This window comes from Pelodiscus sinensis, chromosome 17 (genome assembly GCF_049634645.1).
Source record: "Pelodiscus sinensis isolate JC-2024 chromosome 17, ASM4963464v1, whole genome shotgun sequence".
Classification (NCBI taxonomy): Eukaryota; Metazoa; Chordata; order Testudines; family Trionychidae; genus Pelodiscus; species Pelodiscus sinensis.
Window position 1 is genome coordinate 25,665,639 of NC_134727.1, and position 11,527 is coordinate 25,677,165.

Here is an 11,527-nt window from a genome sequence, read left to right on the forward strand (position 1 = left end):
GTCTGATTCTATAGCAAAATATGGCACAGAGTTACTGTCAAAGTTGTTTATATGGAATAGTGGTAGAAATGTAGCCATGTTAGTTTGGTGCAGCTGAAACGAAAAAAAAACAGGACTATGTAGCACTTTAAAGAGTAACAAGATGGTTTAATAGGTGATGAGCTTCGTGGGCCAGACCCACTTCCTCAGATCAAATAGTGGAAGAAAATTGTCACAACCATATATACCAAAGGATACAATTAAAAAAAAGTGAACACATATGAAAAAGGACAAATCAAATTTCAGAACATAAGGGGGATGGAGAGGAGGGGGGAAAAGGAGGGAGGTAAATGTCTGTGAGCTAATGATATTAGAGGTGTTAATTGGGGAAGCTATCTTTGTAATGGGTAAGATAATTAGCATCTTTATTCAAATTTGCGTGTAAAGTGTCAAATTTAAACATGAATGACAGTTCAGAGGATTCTCTTTGAAGTGAAGTCTTAAAAGGTCTTTGAAGCAGGATGCAGGTAATCAAGTAGTTGAGACAATGTCCTTTCTGGTTGAAGTGGCAAGAAACAACCTACACCCCACCATCAGTCTCAGCCTGGACCATTCTACACGAGAGATCCATTTCCTGGACACGACAGTACAAATCAGCAATGGAAAATTAGACACCACTTTCTACAGAAAACCCACTGACTCATACAGTTACTTACACACCTCCAGCTCCCATCCAGAACACACCATATGATCTATCATCTATAGCCAAGCCCTTCGATACAACCGCATCTGCTCTAATCCCACTGACAGAAACCAGAAACTTCAGGATCTCTACCAAGCATTTATAAACCTCAACTACCCACCCAGAGAAATAAAAAAGCAAATTGAAAGAGCCAGACGAATACCTAGAAACCAACTACTTCAAGACAGACCCAAGAAAACCAACAATAAAACACCACTTGTCATCACCTACAGCCCCCAACTTAAACCTGTCCAACACATTATCAATAAACTACAGCCTATACTGGAACAGGATACTAAACTCCGAGAAGCTCTGGGAGACAGACCCATAGTCTCCTATAGACAACCACCTAACCTCAAGATGATTCTTACCAACAACCACAGGACATACCACACTAATACCAACCCTGGTACCTTCCCTTGCAACAAACCCCGTTGCCAGCTTTGTCCACATATTCACTCTGTTGATACCATTATTGGACCCAACCAAGTGAGTTATAAGATCAAGAATACATATTCCTGCGCATCCAGAAATATAATTTATGCAATCATGTGCTGAAAGTGTCCGTCCGCTGTGTACATTGGACAAACATCTCAGACACTTTGCCAAAGGATCAATGCCCACAAAACAGATATCAGACAGGATCACAAAGAAAAAACAGTTTCTTGCCACTTCAACCAGAAAGGACATTGTCTCAACAACTTGATTACCTACATCCTGCTTCAAAGACCTTTTAAGACTTCACTTGAAAGAGAATCCTCAGAACTGTCATTCATGTTTAAATTCGACACTTTACACGCAAATTTGAATAAAGACGCTAATTATCTTACCCATTACAAAGACACCTTCCCCAATTATCACCTCTAATATCATTAGCTCACAGACATTTACCTCCTTCCCCGCCCCCTTCATCCCCCTTCTGTTCTGAAATTTGATTTGTCCTTTTCATATGTGTTCACTTTTTTTTAATTGTATCCTTTGGTATATATGGTTGTGACAATTTTCTTCCACTATTTGATCTGAGGAAGTGGGTCTGGCTCACGAAAGCTCATCATCTATTAAATCATCTTGTTACTCTTTAAAGTGCTACATAGTCCTGTTTTTTGTTTATATGGAATTGTATTAATCACTGAAGATATGCTTCAGGCTTACATCACTTCATTGTTATTAGGCTATATTCACACTGTCTAAACAGTGTTTTTTTTCAACTGCTACGCTCTAGCTCCTCTCCAGCTGTTCAGTCATTCTGGCCTGCTGTCTTGGCTCACAGGTTAATTTAGCTCTGCTGCAGAACTAAATAAGACAAGACCTTTCAAATGGAAAATCAAAAGTTTCAGTATGTGCTGTCATGGTCACTGCAGCTGTGAGCTCTGGCTTTGGTCCTTTTCAACTGTTATCCAAAGATGTGCCCAGGATTAGGGGAAGGAATAGCTTCTCAAATGCTTCTTGCTGCATTTGGAAGCTGCCAGCCAAATTAGTCACTGCCTCATCTACTGTAGAAATAAACAACATCCAGTTCCCTACTCACTGTGTGTCAGATCCTCTGCTGGTATAAACTGGTCTACTGTAAAACTCTATTGACCTAAATGGATCTGTTCCAATTCACCCAGCTGAAAATCTGGCCTGTGTACTAATTGTTGTGCAGTATTGGCCATTGATTTGTTATGCCTAACTGACTTATTTTTAAATGTGGACCTCACCTATAAAAAACAGTACAGGAATCTGGATTTCTGAAACATGATAGCCATTTTACCTGGGATTTGGCATATGGAACAATAGCTGGCAAACACTGCAAAACAGAATGGTTATTTGATAGGAAAATGAATAGGTTGCTAAGACTTCCTATGAAACAGAATATTTTATACTATACATACTATATAACACATTGCTAGCCCCGATGGAGAGTCTCCTTCAGCTCAAATGGTAGTGGATTGTACTTTTGTAGCAGGAGGATCTGAACTGTGTCCTGTTTGTGGCCACAAAACTCTGAATAGCCCTGATGTGCAGATTGCAGCTGTGACATTGCTATGTGGCATTCATTTATTACAATATTTTAGATCCATGTATACACAATTGCGGGCAGGGTGAACCTCTGAACGAATGTGGTCTTGGCTCCATTATGGCTATGATAGGCTATGGGGATCACTTGAAGCTATAATATGAATACAATAGACTAGGGGTGTGCAATAATTTTTAATGGGGGGGGCACTGCAAGATTTTGGTAACTGGTCAAGGGCCACACTTCTGTGGAGAAAGTGGGGTCTGGGACGGTAGGTGGGGTATAGAAGAGAGCTTGGGATAGAGGACTGGGGTGCAGGAGGGAGTGTGGGGTCTGAGAGGGAGTTTGGGTGAAGGAGGGGTTTATGATCTGGGGCAGGAGTTTGGGGTCCAGGAGGGGTTACAGGTTCAAGAGAGGATTCTGGCCTGAGGGAGGGGTGTAGAAGGGAGTGCAGGGTCTAGGAGGGAGTTCTGACTGGGGAGAAGGGGGGAAAGGAGCTGCAGAGGGTTTGGGAGTTGTGGGAGAGAGGAGGTGAGGTGCCAGAGCAGGCTCTAACTGGGAGCTGCTTACCTAGGTGGCTCCCATCCAGCAGCTCTGCAGACTCCCTGCCTGTGTGCTGAGTGGGTTGCTCCAGGTTGCTGTGCTCTAGCACTGGGAGAGAGGAGGCTTCATCTGCTGCCCCTGCCATCAGCAAAATTTCTCAGCTCCTATTGGCCGGAAACTGGCCACTGGGAGCTGGGAGATTTTGCTAGGAAGTGAGGACTGCACTCAAAGCTTTCTCCTCCCTGCCAGATTGCCTAGCAATTAGCAGCCTGCTGTTTAAAGTGGCTGCAGCTGTTCTATAGTAAGAGTGGCAGGGAGGAGGCCATGGGCCAGATCCAGCAGCTTGGCAGGCCAAATCCAGCCTGTTAGTCACCTCTTGCCCATCCCTGCAATAGACTCTTTCATTTGGACTTTCTTCAGGCAGACTGCTTGCCCAACCAGTCACCACTGAGCTCCTGTTTCCTGTAATTTCTGTATTGGGCTCTAGATCCAGGCCCGCTGACTAGAGGGGAGCAAAGGGGGCAGTTTCCCTGAGGGGCAGTGATTCAGAAGGGCCTGGGTCTCTCAGCCACTCCCGCTGCTACTGTGGCAGTGGTAGCAGCCAGAGCCTGGAGCCCTTTAAATTGCTGTCAGAGCTGAGTGTGGCGGCCAGTCCCAGCCCCATCACTTCATTCAAGGCCCCACAATTCTGGGGGCACAGAGCTATCCCCCCCCATAGGGCAAGTCTGTTGGCCTCCCTGACTACAGTGCATTTCTGACCATTCTATAAGCCACCTCCTCTATGTCCTTATTGACACCATCAATATGCTCAGGCCCCGCTCCCATTTACTAAAGGAAAGAACTACAGGTGAAAAATCTTACTAGCTGTTTTTGGCTGTGGAGTCCTGAGAAGTAACTGCACAAACAAGACCTGTCGTGGAACTCTAGCCTGTTTGCCCTCAATGTTCATGAGAAATAATGGAACTCGGCCACACGTAGAGAGTGGAAATTTCCTTGCACTAAGCACAAGGATTTAGGAAAAGACATAGGGTATGTCTACACTGCCACCCTAGTTCGAACTTGGGTGGCTAATGTAGGCATTCGAAGTTGCAAATGAAGCCCGGGATTTAAATATCCCGGGCTTCATTTGCATCTTGCCGGGCGCCGCCATTTTTAAATCCCCGTTAGTGCGGACTCCGTGCCCGCGGCTACACGTGGCACGGAGTAGGTAGTTCGAATTAGGCTCTCTAATTCGAACTACTGTTACTCCTCGTAGAACGAGGTGTACTGGTAGTTCGAATTAGAGAGCCTAATTCAAACTACCTACTCCATGCCGCGTGTAGCCGCGGGCACGGAGTCCGCACTAACGGAGATTTAAAAATGGCGGCGCCCGGCAAGATGCAAATGAAGCCCGGGATATTTAAATCCCGGGCTTCATTTGCAACTTCGAATGCCTACATTAGCCACCCTAGTTCGAACTAGGGTGGCAGTGTAGACACACCCATATTTAGTGAAAAGATGTGCAAGTCTCAGGACAAAGCCTACTGTGGCACTCTTACTAATTGTATTGTAATAGCAGCTAGAGTCCCAGACATGACCCTAAATTGTGCTAGGTGCTGTACCAACACATAAAAAAGAGATTGTCTCTGCTCAGTCTAATATATGACAAGAAGACAGTCAGATGAAGAATAAAAGGAAACCAGGAGACATTATTGGTCACCATGGGTACATCTAAACTACAGGCTGTTGTCGACAGAAGTTTTGTTGACAGATACTGTCGACAAAGCTTCTGTCGACAAAGAGCGTCTAGACTACATCCGGTTCTGTTGACAAAGCAAGCCGCTTTGTCGACATGACAGTGTAGACGCAAAGGACAGTGTAGATGCAATAATGCCTTCTGTCAACAGAACTCTGTCGACAAAAGGCGTTATTCCTCGTAGAATGAGGTTTACAGCCGTCAACAAAACTGCTGAGTTCTGTCGACGTTATGTTGACAGAACTCAGTGGCAGTGTAGATGCAGGGATAGTTTTGTTGACAAAAGTCCACTTTTGTCATCAAAACCCTGTAGTCTAGACACACCCCATGAGGGGGAGTGGTTTCAGCATACCAGCAGTCAAGCTGTGGTTCCCAGTGTAAGTAACTGGAATCATCACGTGACTTGTGTAGCTGCCACTTAAGTCCCACTTAAAGCTTCCTCGAGAATTTTCATTTGTATTCTGACTACCCCACCCGACCAAAGAAAAGAAAAGAAAAGAAAAGAAAAGAAAAGAAAAGAAAAGAAAAGAAAAGAAAAGAAAAGAAAAGAAAAGAAAAGAAAAGAAAATCCTTCCTATATATTTGTTCTGTGGATCTGTCTGAACTTTCTACCCTTGCTTCATTTTTTCCTGCCCCCTTTAGACATGAGCAAGGTCTTCTCCATGCCTATTCCATTATTGTTTAGATATGCTGCAAATGAGCAGTGATGATGGTCAAATCTAGAGGGCCAAATCCTGAGAGAGATGAGCACCCAGAATTTCCACTGACTCCAAGGAGAGATTCAGGTACCAAGCACCTCTGAGGACTGGGTCACATTTAATAAACAGATGAGCCACATGAGAAGTATACCTGTAAGCAGACCCCGCCTTTGGGCAAGCCGAGTGAGGCGGTTGCCTTGGGCCCTGCACATTCAGGGCTCCACAGCCCCATGCATTCAGGGCCTCACACTGCCCAGCTCCTGGCCCCGCCACCCAACCACTCACTCACTGCCCTGAGTGGGAGCCATTCGGCCGTGTGGCTCAGCCAATCACAGCGTGCTGCCTTGGGCCCCGCAAACTCTTTGGCTGGGCCTGCCTGTACATCATCTTGGGACAAGTCTCTCATTACTGAAGACCTAATTAAGGAAATATTAGGGTAAAGGAGAACACTAGAGATGGACCCAGAATAGGGTGCATAAACAAAGAATCACAATAGAAATCTGAAAGTGCATTGAGAGCAAAAGTTCTGCAACACGGGTCTGAACTGTCTTCATTGCTGACCAAAGGTTATTCTCTCTTGATGTGAATTATTTACAGCACGTAGGCTGCTCTTAAGTTATGCCAACTGCATTGGGGCTACACAGGACCTCGTGTGCCAGCTATGAATTAGGCAAATTTCTGTGCACAGTGCTACCCCTGTCTACTCCATATATGCCCCTCCAGACACCCTATGAAGATGGATGAAACAGGTAACTGTCCTAGCTCTACCACCCCCCACCCCAACCAATACATCTGTGTGGGGGAGTTATTTCGAAAGAGAGTGTCTATACAGCAAAAGCACAATGAAAAAGCAATGTGCTTTTTCAAAAGATAGCATCCACATTCTTTGGATGCTATCTCACATTTAAGTTGTGATTACTACGGACAGAGTGGCCACCAGGGCACCTGTGCATTTTCCTGGAGGCCTCTTTCTGGAAAAACATTGCAGTGTAGACATACCCTGAGATAAAGGAGAACCACTCATTTGGCGCATTCACTAGCTTAAGTTGCCCCTCTCTGATATAGGAGCTTCTTTTCAGAAGAGCTGTTTGTAAATATTCTGATCTTATTAACAAAGGAAGAAGCTTCCACCTTGAGTGCAGATACTTCACTGATCTTCAAGGCAGCTACCAGATGTGGATACCTCTTCTAATCACACCATTATCTTGCCTTTCATTCAGTTACAAGCGCCAGATTGTTAATTTGGGCCTAAGCAAAACTGGTCACCCTGCCAAACCATCAGAACAAATACCTTCAAACCAATGAAAACGTATTGGCATGTAATCAAATCTGATTACGTGAAAACAACCATAACATCCTATGCTTGTTTATCACTAACTATTTTGGCTTTTAGTTTATTTAATAACCTGACAAAATATGGCCTCAGCTGCTCTAAGCAATTTGGCACATAGATAGGGCAGCTTGGAAAAATGTTCACCCTGCAATTTCTATTCCATGGTTACTTAGAAAGGGGAAAAAAGAAAAAAAATATCAATGCAGGGTATTTTTCACAATAATGTCCTAATTAGACAAGCATGCAATATGATACATTTTCTGTTTTTTTTTTTTTTTTTTTTTTTCATTTCCTGGCTCCAGAAGTGGTTTTCATAAAGCTCTCTCTGTTGCGTTATCCGTTGACCTCTGAATTACCCCAGCTGTAACCAAAATGACAGATATATAGATACATGTATTAGCGGGACTGAGGTTTAAAGGAAAAATGACTCATCCTGTCTGAAATCCTCAGAAAAAAAACAACCAAAAAAAAAAATCCCATACATCCTTTCTGATGAAAAGAGGTGTTAGACCAGCAGCTTCATTTTTGTCACCTAATCCCTTCTCATGATCTAACTGCTTTGTATTTTAATACTGTACAAAAGTAGCTGGCATTAGCTGGACATTACTGGTAGAGGGACAGTTCTGAGGGTTAGGAGAGATGTAAGGCAATGGAGGTTGGCAGTGTGCTAGGGTAGAGGCAGGAATAATGGAAGGAAAGTGTCCAAAGCAGCATATCACATCTTTTGGAAGTGCCATGTGCACTCTTACTTAATACTGGCCTCCAGTATCTAGTATGTGTGTGAAAGTGGGACAGTATCTAGTATGTGTGTGAAAGTGAAGACCTACGTCTTCAAACCACGCTAATTCATCCATCTCCTTCATTGCATTCAGGGAACACAGGAAACAGCATTAGCAGTGTCCCTTGTATGAGAGATGGAAATAGTCCCTTTGTACCCCATTGTCCCTCTCCCTAGGTAGCAGTGTTTAGACTAGCGATGGGCAACCAAGGCTAATGAGTGGGCCACATGAGCAGTCCTCCTTCCTCTCAGTAGGCTGCAAGATTGAAATTGGGTATGTGCACTAACCATGACCCCAAGAATGAGCTTAAGTGCATTGCATTTGATTCACCTTCTTTACCATACCTTTTCGGCACAAAGTGATCCAATATTAGGGGCAGATTAAATTGCAAGACAAAGTAACATAAAGGAGCAAAGGGAGCGCATGGCTCTCATAGTGCTTTGAGCAATCAGCCTGTATCTCATATATGATGTGTGTCACTTCTCATTTTGCCAGGAGATGCTTGACCCTCCCCTCTGCTATGCCCCTCCCCACTCAACCCCCCCCCTCGGCCACCCCTTGCCTCCTCCCTGAACACACCCCATCCCATCTCCTCCCCAACCCTCCCAGAACTTGAATGCTCTGAATCAGCTGATTTACCACATTCAAGCTCTAGGAGGGAAATGGAGGAACAAGGACAGGATGTGAATTGGCTGATTCACAGCACTCCGGAAGTTCTGGCAGGGAGGAAAGGAGGGTGGGCAGGGGAGGAGAAGGCAAATGTAGGGCCTCCAGTAAGAGATGTGTGCAGTGAGAAGGGTTCCACAGGCTGCACATAGAACGCTCCTGGGCTGTGGGCCACAGGTTGCCCAGCACTGACTAAAGCTATGTCTGCACTGGGGAGGTTTGGTGACTAAAACGCTGTCAAAAATAGCCAAAAGTGAAAACCAGTCAAACCAGTTTTTCTGCCTCCCATTGTTGACATTTCATGGCCAAATTGCTAGCTCCCTGATGACAGATAAGAGCAAAGCAATATGGGTGAGCATCCCACAGGACAGTGTTGTGGAAAGGCAGAGCTGATCCCTGAGATTCTTGGGATTCCTTCCTACCTCCTGAAGGCTCTCTGTGCTAAGGAATGTCAAAACAGCACAGCACCCTCTCCAGTCCTCCCCTTGCAGCATCTGTCTGTTGCTGTCTAAGCATTCCAATTATTTGCTTTCTTTGTTCCCCAAGTGGAGCAGCTCACTCAGCTGTCAGATACTTCCCGGAGTTTGAAAGGGGAGAGGCACATGCCTGCAGGGCAGCAGAGATCATAAAACACTGAGCAGAGCCATCAGAGCAGGCATTATGGGATGCTGGCAGAAGCCACTTCTCTCTACAAAACAAACAACAGAGTCCACACAGGCTCTTTGGGTGTGTCTAGACTACATGCCTCCGTCGAAGGAGGCATGTAGTCTAGACACACCCTTTGTGAACAGTAAAGGGAGGGGAAAAGACAAAAGTCTATCCCGGGGGTGGAAGTTTTTGTTGCCAAAACTGGGTGTTTTTCCTGACAAAAGTTGCATTGTAGTGTACATGCTCTCACTGTTTTGTCTACAAAAGGCAGGTTTTAGTGACAAAACATGTCAGTGTAAAAGCCTTCTTAGTTTCTGTAATAGCAATTTCCTGCATTTATCAATATTTTGAATCTCTTTAAGATTTGCTGACAAGTCTTTTGGGGAATTGAGTATCTGTCTCACCCTTATTCATGGGCAGTAATTACTATTTCTGGGGTTTATTTAATTTTGTTTTTGTCTTTCTTTCCTTTTATTTGAATAAGCGAAAATGATTTACCATCCCAAATGTGTGTTTCTTCCATTACATTGAACTATGCCTCCCACCAAAGCCCTGTCCTTCTTGGGTTTGATCTAAAGCCCAGAAAAGTCAGGGGGGAAACAAAGACTTCCATTTACTGGACTCCAAGACTTTGGATCAGGCTCCTGATGAGACTCTCCTACTGAGTACATTGACTCTTTAGAGCCCCATTTAGGGCATTCACGGTATGTCCTATATAAAAATCTATTCCCAAAATTTGTCAAGGGCACTTATAACCTAGCACTAACTCTAATGAGTTCTGGTGCATTTGGAGAATCTCTGATTTTGCTGCTGAACTGGGGTAGTACAGATGGAATTACAAAATTGAAGCAGGACCCTGATCATTTATACCACATTTATACTGGATTAACTCCGCAGACTTGAGTGCTGTTGCTATTCATATATGCCAGTGTGAGTGAGATTAGGCCCAAGAAATCCCAGTGGGATTTTAGCATTAAAGTCTTCATGATGGCTTTTCAAATGGTGTACATTGATGGAGCTTCATGAACTCTGCCAATTTACACCAGCTCAGTATCATTCTGGCTAATCATCATCATGCTGGATTTTCTAAAGATGAGCCTCTAATTTGTTACTCTATTTACTCCACCCTTAGATCCTACAACTGGAAATGTTTCCCTGCCCACATGCTTGGATTTGCTCTAGGATCACATGGGTTTCTATTCCTGAGCAGAGTGGAAATTGTATGATCATATGGAAAATACTAATAATACTGCTACATTTTGTTTCCATAGGAATAAGAGTTCATGCCAAAAATACTCAGTCACATTGAGGAAGGTTGGCATCTCATGGAGGACACATACTGGGTTTTATTTTTGAGCAATGGCATAACTAAGCAATTAATTCTCACTGGTGAATGGCTGTGTGAAGTCAAAGGTTTGTCTCTTAGTTCTTTCTGACATTTGTATATAAATTGCCCTTCTCATGGTCATCTTGTGTAATGTGTTCTTGTATTGCTTATACGGCTTCATGCACTGACATTAATAAATTGGACGATGTATCTGTTATCATCTCTCCTTTTCTCTATTTGTCAAATTAGATGTTCTGAGTAAAATATTTCACACACATACACAAAAAGCTAACTGTCCTTGGGTCATAAAACTAAGGATTCTCCTCTACTTCAGTCCACGTACGTAACTCCCATTGCTTATCTAATGGAAGAAGAGCAGTTTTGACTTTGTATTAAGCCTAGAATTTAGCAAGATGCAAGGAGGGCTGAATATTTAGATGGCTAACCAGAGTATTCAGTTATTACAGTTGATGCTACCCAAGCATTAGAGAAGAGATAAAGCCTCATGTTTCTGGGCTTGGGCAAGTCTCTTAAGTATGGGGAATTAGGGTGAATCTTTCAGATGACCCCCCACCTGCCTGCTGGAATTTCTAACACCTTCCTCCAAAGGACCTGGTGCTGGTCACTGTGGGAGACAGGTTAGTGGATTAGAGGACCATTGATCTGCTCACAGTGCCTTCCTTGGGAGTCCTGTATGGGAAAGAAGTGCAGGTTAAGAGCTGGCCATTGACTTCAACATGGTTACTCACTGGTAGATGTGAGGGCAGAGTTAGACTTGCTCAATCTAGATTATTGATAGAAAGTCATATCCTGAAGTCCCCTTACTCCCAATTTGTTCATTGTCAACAGTCCTGCCCCTCTTCTCACACCAGTTTGTATTAGGTGTTAACGTATACCGGCGTATAACTTGAGTGTGATCAAAATCAATGTGCTGACTTATATGAGATTTCTGAATGAAGAGGGAAGGGCTGATTTTCCACCACTCACCTGTTGAGTTATATTCATCTGTGCAAAGAAAGGACAAGGTGAGTCTACGACCCGTCATTCTTGTTTGGTAGTTTTTTCATCCACATTGCAG

General features: G+C 43.9%; 1 long non-coding RNA gene across 1 annotated transcript in view; it reads left to right on the forward strand.

Annotated features, from left to right (window-relative positions):
- Nucleotides 1-10,644, forward strand: part of LOC142818669 (uncharacterized) — a 44,394-nt gene extending 33,750 nt beyond the window's left edge. The window contains exon 3 of the long non-coding RNA XR_012896252.1: nucleotides 10,394-10,644. This is a non-coding gene — a long non-coding RNA (uncharacterized LOC142818669). The remainder of the gene's footprint in view (nucleotides 1-10,393) is intronic.
- Nucleotides 10,645-11,527: the final 883 nt, after the last annotated feature.